This window comes from Dendrobium catenatum, unplaced genomic scaffold (genome assembly GCF_001605985.2).
Source record: "Dendrobium catenatum unplaced genomic scaffold, ASM160598v2 fragScaff_scaffold_621, whole genome shotgun sequence".
NCBI classification, from domain to species: domain Eukaryota; kingdom Viridiplantae; phylum Streptophyta; class Magnoliopsida; order Asparagales; family Orchidaceae; genus Dendrobium; species Dendrobium catenatum.
In genome coordinates, this window is record NW_021319083.1 from 9,409,434 (window position 1) to 9,419,895 (window position 10,462).

Genomic DNA, 10,462 nt, shown 5'->3' on the forward strand with positions numbered 1-10,462 from the left:
TTAGAAATTAGAAATCAATTCCTTTGCCGAGATCCAATTTGAACTTCCCTATATCCACGAAGTTTTGAATAAATTTGATAACATTGTAATTATCACCTTCTATGATAATACCTTTAGCTTCAAACATCCATCCTTGCAAGAAATTCTTTAATAAAGAAATAGAATACAATTCTAGTTGTGAAATATCCCAATGCAAGCAAGAAGATCCATAAGCACATAAAAATCTTCCTTTATAATCTATAATGACACCACCAACACCACTTTTATAGGAATTTAAAAGTGAAGCATCAACATTAAGCTTGATCCATTCGGGAGGAGGAGGATACCAAATAGTAGATAGCTTGTATAGCCAGTTAGTATCCCAGTAGTCCGATTATACATTAGGCTTAAAGGAAGAAGTAGCATAGCAAAGAGAATTTGCTGCAATAGAATAAATCCCATTTTCTTTCTTCTCATGAACTAAAAGATTCCCACTCTTCCAAGTAAACAACACGGTTGAGAAATATAAATTCGTCAAAAATAGATTTGTGTTGGATAAATTAGACAAGATTTTATAGGAATCCTCTAGGTTATAGTTGACTGGAACCTGAAATCCCCAAGAGATTAACAGTTTTAAAACTTTGATGAGGAATTCTCAACCTGTAGCAACATGAGCTGTATCTTCTGCACTTGAACATGCTCTTTGGCAACCATTTCAATCTAACAACTTTCTATAAAATAAGAAATCATTAGTTGGAATTGCTTTCAAGTTTAGCCTCCACCAGAACACCTCAACGCGCGGCCGAAGATGTATTTTTTTAATCCAATTCTATTTGTTATCTTCCTCTACTATATCAGTATTTCTACTCATAATCAAGCCTGATAAAGATTTGCCCAAAAGTTTAAACCTCAGCTCCAATTGATCTTTAGTGTTTTCCGGATAAATTGGAACCATAGAAATAAGTTCCACCAGATCGTGTCCGAAGAAATTTTTGATCTTCGAGATGTCCCATAGTCCTTCAGTAATGAATTCATTGATGCTACCAGAATTATGGTCTAAGCAAGCAATGAATGTGGGCCATTTTTTAAATTTCTTCTCCAATAACCAGACATCTTCATTTGTATTTATACTTAGCCCATTAGAAATATTCCATCGTACAACATGTTTCAAATGACTAGCTCCTTTTAACTGAATTTTCCATATTGAAGAAGAAGAGCTATTATATCTACAATTCAAAATATCTCTACCATATTTGGCAATTAAGGATCTATTAAGAAGAGTAGAAGGATTATTGATGAAATTCAAGGCAAATTTAGCCCTCAAGGGGCCAACTCTTTGTGAAGAAGAAATAATTCCTTGTCCACCATAAATATTGGCTCTACAAATAACATCCCAAGCAACATAATAAAGCCCATATTCACCTCTTTCCTTTTTCCATAAAAAATCTCTTCCCATTTTATCAATGTCATTTAAGACTCCCATTGGGACAAGAGAATGAGTAGAAACAAAAGTGGTAAGAGAGCAAAAGAAAGGATTTTAGGAGTAATAACTTCCCAACAAATGAAATATATTTGTTACCCCAATTATTAATTTTCCTTGAAGCCTTCTCCAATAATCTTTGGAAGTCTGCAAATACCATTCTTCTCAATGCTATTTTAATACCAAGATAACTCATCTCATTGACCACTTTCAAATTCAAAAATTTAGAAATATATTTTTTTCTCCTTCTTTTTACTGCTTTCCCAAACAATATAGCAGATTTATGGTGATTAATGGTTTGGCCGGACCACATTCCATAAATCTTTAGATTTTTATCCAATAACAGAATCAAACTACAGAGCAAACAGTACAACTAACTACTCCCCCTTTTGTCATCACAAAAAGTAGGACGAAAGTAGAATAGGAACAAAGTAGAGACTAAAAAATAGAAACAAACTGCAATAAAAAATATTATAAAAAAACATACTAATAGAAAGATGGCCCCTGAACATCTGAAGGAAGTGGTGGTAGTGGTGGTGGGTGAAAGTAATTGGAAAGGGTGGCAAACTGCTCTCCAAACCAGGCCATGTCCTAGTGTGGGCTCCGAAAATTCAGCCTAGGCCTCCACTCGCTTTTCTTATTTGGCGAGGGAGTTTTAACGAACTAAGTTCCGAGGTAAATTTTGGAAGGCAGATGGGTTTGTAGATAAGACACTACCCAGAGATTTCTCCCTCATTTTGTGAGGACTTTATGATCTGAGTTCTGGTTTCCTATAGGCGCAAGCCCCTAAAGTTAATTACCCCTCCCGATCACGAGAGAGAACTTTCGATTAAGGCTAGTCGTCAATCAGATTCGTATAGAAATACGTGCATCTGGCATATAGTAGCAGCAATAGGTTTGGATATTGGTAGAAATTGGATTTGGAAATTGGGTTTTGATTTTTGGTATTTGAGAATTGGATTTAGATTTGGGAATTTAGAGAGTTTGATATTTGGAATGATTTAATATTTAAATTAGAAATTTCACCATCTAGCACTTAAAGTGGATGGTAGGGGAATGGATGATAGACCCGATCAAGATCCCATGGTTCCGTCATCCTGAGCCATCGTGGTCCCTGGTCTACTTAGTCAGAGGAGGTAGTCGACCCAACCTGACAGAAGGATCCTTATCGACAGCCATGGGTTGCTTCGTCCAAGGGGACCTTGTAGACCTGGGATGAATGTTTGTCTAAGGGGACAAATTTAAATCCACCTTAGCTAACAGAGGGCTTTGTGCCCTATAGATCATATCCTAATGATTCATATCTCAAGGATTTAACACCATTAAGGAGCGTATTGGCTCTGGCCATAACCGCTATCTGTGGTGCCATTTGGCGGCAAATCCACTCGGTTCAGAGGGTCCCGGGTCATAACCGTTTACCTGCAGTGCCATTTGGCGACGAAACTGTCGGTTAGAGGACACGTACCACGTCCTTACTGGCAAGAGATTGTTTGAGAATGGATCCTAGTGATATTTTCGACTAGGCATTTGGCTCTTTGTGAGCTAGAGTTTATTTGAATTTGTCCACCCCGGCAGACTGTTGCGGAGGGTGGATGAGCTTAGCTTTAAGTATAGATTGTTAGATTTCAATTTTTAAATATTTTGGGTTTTGAGATTTTTGGATTTTCTGACATTTGGATGGAATTTGAAAATATTTGTGAACCCCTCCGGTTGAGATAACCAATCAATGCGGCCATCATCGGGGTGTTCGGAGCCATTTCTCCTTATGGATCAAACCTTGTCAACTCTGTCAGGCTGTTGACAGAGGATTGGGTTTCGTAGGCTTTTTACCTTTATTAGTGAATTCATATTGTTGTAGGCCTTGAGGGCCTAATACGAATGTATTAAAGCAAATATACCGGTCGCCACGACTTTATATTTGCTTAATGGTTCGAACCCGGTCGACTTCTATTGACCCGTATAGAAGGATCGGTTTCGAACCTGAATTCACTTGTCAACCCGCGCAGCATCCCTAGACGTCACGTGTGTACCAATAACACGCTTGCCGGGGCCCATGCGGGTATTTGATTAGATTTACCCCTTTTAGTGTACCTATGTGCATACAATTTAAGGTGCATGTGCGGGGGAATTCTTGTAATAGACGCCTTCTGTTTGCTTGTATGGAGGTTGCAGATCCGGTGGCATGCTGGTCTTGATATTGACTCCCCCCCTTTCTCATTCATCGGGGATGGATTCCTTTTTGGACTTCGAAGTTCGTTGCTTTGAAGAGAACTCCCTTTGAGATCATCAGTGTAGTGGACTTGTTATTTCTGATATTTGTGGATACCAAAACTGTTTTCCTCTTGAATTTAGGGATTTTGGAACACCGAGAAGTTTAGCTCAGATATGTTTAAACATCTCTTCCATTCTGCAAGAGGTGTTCTTTTTCGTACATCGAGCTATCTTTGTACCCGACGTGCTTATAGATCTTAATCACCGTTGTTGTAGGTGACGCTGCACTTGTGCCCACAGTGGTTCGTATGTGTCTGTAGGGATCCGTTGTGTTTGCTACGAGCTCCTAGGAATGTTCATATGAGACCCTCGTTTCTTGCATCACATTCACCTTTCACCAATCTCAGGTGGGATTTGTTGAGATTGCACTTGTTTGTAAGAATGGATCTTTGACTGTTGGTCTCCCGTATTGCCTTCTCAATCAACAGGCATCAGTATTTATGTTGGGGATTTACACCTTATTGTGTTCATGTCACATTCGTAAACATTTGCACTTAGTCCGCTAATCAACTACCTTCTAGTTGCGAAGAACATGTGTGTCTGTCCTCGATCGGATGGTTATTGGCGCTAACGGGCTTTTGCATTCGTTGTGTGCCACACTGAATATATCTGTAAGAGATGTTGTAGTTTGATTGGTGTCAAATGTGAGGGGCCAACGATGTTTAAATCGAACTCAAGTCTAAACTCTTTCAAGTCCAGTTCATATTAACTTTATGAGCTCAATGTGCAAGATCATTTCTATGTCCCTTGTAGTCCAACTCAAGTACTTGCTTGAGTTCGAGTAATTAATGTCCAAGTCCGGAATACAAGTGCAAGTTGATTGTTCATTTTTTGTTCAAAGTCTTTTTGAGATCTTTTGAGCTTAATTTTGTATTCAAATGATTTCAGTTTGGTGCCATTTCGAATTCATTTCATTTGAATTTGATCTTCAGTTCTGTCTTGATTTTATTTGGATTTGAACTTTTAGAAGTCGTTTATGTTTTGTTCAGGTCCTCTGCTCGTGTTCAATCAAGTTTGACGGTCCACAAGTCCACAGTTCATTTGAGTCCACATTTTTGTTCTTTTGAGTTCAATCGTCAGGAAAGTAGCTAAAGAAAAGAAAAAGAAACAGTAAAACAAAGTAAAAACGTACCAAAACTGAAGGTCTCTGAGACAGTAAACTGGCTGAAGCTCGGATCCCCTTCCTTGTAAAGCAGCCTGCCATAAAAATATAAAGCAGTATCAGTGCGAGCACAAAATTCAAAACAAAAAAAAAGAGAAAGGAAGAAAAGCGTACCTGAGCCCAAAAGTAACTGTAGGAAATTCTGAAGCAAGCTTCTTGACTATAAGTGGCATCTAAAAAGATCTACAAAAACACAAAGGCTGAGACCTTTGGAGACCTACAAATGAAGATCTCAGTTTGTGACATCCCAATCAGGCTATTGAGATCCACTAAAGAAAATTTGTAGTGTGACCATCCAAGCAAAAAAAAAAAAATTTTTTTTATGGAAAGGATCCACTAAAAAAGAAATCGTAGCGTGACAATCCAAATAAATTTTTGGAGAATCCACCTAAATGGAAGTTGTAGTGTGACATCCAAATAGCTTTTGGAGATCCACTAAGTGAAATCCCTGTGACATCTAGACACAAATATCTAGAGATTCCACAGGGTCAATCAACATACAACAAACGTGATTCGCTCTAAGACGCTACCACATTTGTGGGGGGGACTATTTGTTAATATAACAACCAAATCCGATGTAGTGAAAGGATTCATCCTGATCCGCTCTCATTGCCTTTTTTCTTTTTCAGTTTCTTTAATCCGTTATTCGATCAATACATACATTCAATATCCAGAGCCATTATATCCAGAGCTAGAGATAATTACATTACAGAAAAAAAAAACAGCAGCGGATACTAATAATCACAAATAGACAATCAGAGAACAGACAAAGAGTCCAAAGAAATATCTACACTAGCACACAACAGGCTACAAAAGGAAAGCCCACCAAAGGCTACACAAAACAAAAAGCTGAACTCGTCAGAAAGATCTTCAGACTGGAGGCCCCTGCCACCTGAAATATTAACCACATATAATGAGCTTACAAAGCCCAGAGGCACCAAAAAGCCTACAACTGGAAATCAAAGGCACGACGATGCTATCAATATGCAAGTCAATAAAAATCAGTCAATCAGAATGGTCGCAAAATCTATGAAATGCAGGAAATCCATTTGTCAAATCAAATCCATCAATAAGTCTAATAGTCAATGCATCGAAATCAAATCAGTAAGTGCTTCCAATTGACTATCTCATCTCGTAGCAGTAGCAAGTATCTATCAATCGTTGTCGTCTAGTCCGTACCGGTCTAATCAATTCATTGTATCCATATCATCACTCAAATCGAATAGATTCTTGTATCAATTAATAGCAACAGAATAAAGCGTTCAATTAACATTCAATAAGGGACTCGTATCAGAACGTTACTCTTGCAAATCAGTCAAATCCAATTAATGTCCAATGACACCGTACGACGGATTCAATAATTGAACGACGTACGTCGCATACCACGTAGGGAAAGTCATCTCAATCAATAAAGCACTTTCCAAGTCAATTATATCAATTAAGCTCAAGTTCCCAATAAACAATATCGAATCCATTACGGCGAAAGATCAATGAAAATCAAATCAATAGAATGAAATCATCAGGCCAATTAGAAATCACCAGAAATCTATCCTACGATAAAATCACAAATTCCACTACCGGCAATATTTCCATTCAATCAAACAATACGATACAATGCGGGCACGACAATCAATGTCGATCAGTATCTCAATAACCGTATCAGGATCTGTCTTCATCCAATAATACCGTACTATGTCTAAATCATATCATATAGTATCATGTCGATATCTGATCTGTCTATACAATCGATATAATCTACTATTATGTCGCTGTCAGTATCTATGAATCAAACACAGAATCCATGTCGATAATCTAGCAGACTTATGCCGCGGTATCGATGATCAATCAAGTCGAGATAAATCAATCGGGAAAAGCAATTACGAATAAAACTCAATAAAATCGAATAATTCCGCTCAAATCGATCAATCTCAGTCAAATCCCAGTCTTATACGATCAAGTCCGAATCAAATCAATATCTTCATATCAATAACAATCAAATATGTAGCAAGTTTATGGTAGCAAGCAAATCAATGCGGGATCAATGGTCATATAAATCTATTGCCGTCCATGTCCATATCATCATCAAAATCAATAGTCAATAATCAATATAGTATCAATGCTCGATGATCAATCAATGAAATCAATCAAAAAATCAAGAATCCGCTACGAGAAGAAATCAATTCAGATAAATCCAATTAAATCAATATTCAATCAGAAATCGATTTAAATCATAGTCAGGCATCAGGAAATCCATACGAGTGCCAAATCGTACACATGGCAAAGTCCATACAATGGTCTTAGTTCGGACCAAGCACAAACACTGGTTCATGATCAATGTGCTGTGATAGAATCTATCTTACTGTTAGTAGATATCCCGCACGTTGGTATCTATCAAGAAGAGTCAGTCAACTCATTATTGCCCGCGTCGGCCGCCTGTCACGGCATATAAAACTCCTCATATAACTCCCCAATCGTATATCCCGGGAATGACTCTAATGGTCTATTTGATTATAATAGGAAAACAGCCCGAGATCGGAATCTTCGGTAGACCAGGGGTCCCCATCCTGATACAGGGTCAATATCTAATCTCCACCAACGTCTCAACCAGGTTCCCACTTGTCTTTCTTAATCGATAGAGTGCTCATCGCTCTTAGTGCGAGTGCGGCATTATTCTCTACATCTCACCAATCATAAAAACGCATCATCCCATATCACAATAGCTTATACCATTTCAGTATCAATTGCAATCTATCGAATTCCAACCAAATCAGAATCGTCGAAAAACTTCGGGACAGCGTATAACACTGGCTCACACAAGATCAAAGAAGTAGAGTGAACGGCAGATCGGTCAAATTTACACCAAAAGATCTCCAAAAATTAAATCACCAAATTAAGTACAAACGTGACCTAGCAACATTATACGCTAATTCTACCTACTGCTCAAACCAGTTCGGAACATCATAAATAAATTGCAGTCAAAAAAAAACTCCACAGAACCAAAAACAGACCGGACGAAGATCTGCCAGAAAATAATCAAAAACGTGCAGAAATTAATCACGTCTACAACATACCGAAAGTTACGCGGTGAAAACTTTGCCAGTACCAAAACCCGTACGGAAAATTCACCTTACAAAAACAAACACAATTCTGAGCACCATTGCAAACCTCAAATTTTGAAAACAGTAGGGTTCGGAATCCTTACAGCGAGACAAACCAAAATATCCAACGAGCCAACGAACGACGAAAATGACGGCTCCGCGGGCCCCTAAATAGGACTTTCTCTCTTTGCTTTTTCCGCCGCCATTTCTCTCTCCTCAAAATTATCTTCCTGATTTATAAAAATATGTTTCTCTCTCCTCAAAAAACGAGCTCATTTTCCTCTATATCCATTCAGTAGATCGGCCCGGCCGTATCGTCACATTCGTCCCGGAACGATCAGACCAAAAATCGATCGTACTATCGTCCGGACGGTTCCCGACTATGTTTCAGGCCGATATTCATCATACGTACAGATCGGCTCTGACGCATCTCCAATCGGCGCGGACGATACCTGGGAAAAAAAATTCACATTTTCCCAGCAAGACTACTCAGTGGTAGCTTACGCGTGCAACAGCAAAGGAACAAGGTCTCACATTTATGTTGACGTCTATACAATAGCCCCAAAGAAAGAAAGAAAATGAAATCATTTACCTTCAACCGTTTATCCATAATTTCTGCTGAAATCCCGGGTTGGAATCCTCTATCTATCGAAGACGTCCGCTTATTCCCGCTGGATTCGCGCCGTCAGGTCTCTGTCCCACGAAATCCAGCGGAAAAGCTGCGAGCTCGTCTCGATCCGCCATCCCGGATTGGCGCCTTTAAAATGCATAAGGAAACCCCTCATTCGCAGAACACCGACGCCTCCTCTCTTCCACGATCGCCAAGCAGCTCCTTCCTCTTACTCTCTGCTCTTCCCGTCAAAGCCCCTTCGTCTTCCCTAGCCGATGAAGCTCCTAGCCTCATTCCATCGCTGCTTCCGAACTCACCGAAGAGCTCCGACCTCCTGCCAACCCGACGCCGGGAGCCTCGGTCCCGTCGGCCACTTCATTCGACGCCAAATCCAACTCCTCTCCAGCAGGACCGACACCTCCCTCTTCTTCATCCTTGCCCCGACCGGCGCCTTCCGTCGCCGGTCTGATCCAGAGAAATCGAAGAGATGAGAGAGAGACGAGAGAGAGAGAAGAAGAGCGAGAGGAGAGAAAGAGGAGGGGAAGACCGACTTCACCTCCTCCATAGTTGTCCGACTTCGCTGCATCTCCACGTTCCTTCTTGTCGGGTTTGAAGAACGGACATTCTGCAGCGGAAGTAACACGGGGCTCAAGCTGTGAAGTAACTTTCCTCCCTCTACAGCAATGCTTATTCGGCCAAATCCCTTGGATCAGTCAAGCCAAAGACGATTTCTTTTTATATATATATTAATTGAATTATATTGAATTAAGTATAATTAATTATGATGATTATTTTAATTAATCAACATTTATAAATTAATTAATAATTAATGCTTATTAATTATTGATTTTTAATTAATTAATGTTATTTAAGTTATTACATTAATTGCTGTTAATTATAAAACTTATTTTCTTAATTGATTTTAATATATTAATTAATATTTTAATTAATTTTTAATTAATAAAAAATGAATGGATGATAATAAAAATGATTGATTAATAATCTTATTTAATTATGATAATTATAATTAATAATAAAAATTAAATAATACCTCTCTTCCCTCGATCCTCGAGCCAACTCGATCAAGCCCACGAAGGTAACCAAATTCTCCTAAACTTCAGATTGTTGTATCGTTGTTAACGGCGGACCAGAAAATCGCCTATACACGCCTTATTGCGCGTGGGGGATGGACCCCGGTCCGACGCCACGACGAGGCGAGAATCGCCTAAACCTCTTTTCTTCAGTGTGCGTGGGCGCTCCGGAAAATTGCCTATACACGCTTTATTGCGCGTTGTGGAAGGGAATCGCCAGTGCCCACACCTACGACGAGGCGGGGTCACCATAAGTACCCCTGAGCGCGTGGGGAAAGCGAACACTGTCATCTTAAAATCCCCAGCCTACCATCCGAAGCCCGCGGGAAAAGGTACGAACCTCTTTAAACTCAATCTCCGTCGTTGTTCAGCAGGACCGAAAAAACTCCTACTGCAAGCCTTTCTTGCGCTGTGGAGATGGGATCCCGGTTGCGGCACCTGACGGCGAGGCGGGTCACCTTATAAGTACCCCCGAAATGCGGGGGTAAAACAAAATTGTTGTCATTTAACAGGTACCGTCAGAGCCCATACACGCCTCTTTATTGTGGTGGTGGGGAAAATATCACGGAGCTGGTGCCCTCGCAAGCGAGGACACCTACCATACCACGCCTTTATTTGCGCGTTGGTTGGAAGCCCCTAGTTTTCTCGTTAATTTTTCCCGCTAAATCGGGGACGCCGGGAGCTGCTTCGAAATTCGGATAAGACGGCGACCGTACTTGGACTTGATTTGCACATCCAATAGACAAAAATGGACTCGTACTTGGATCCTGT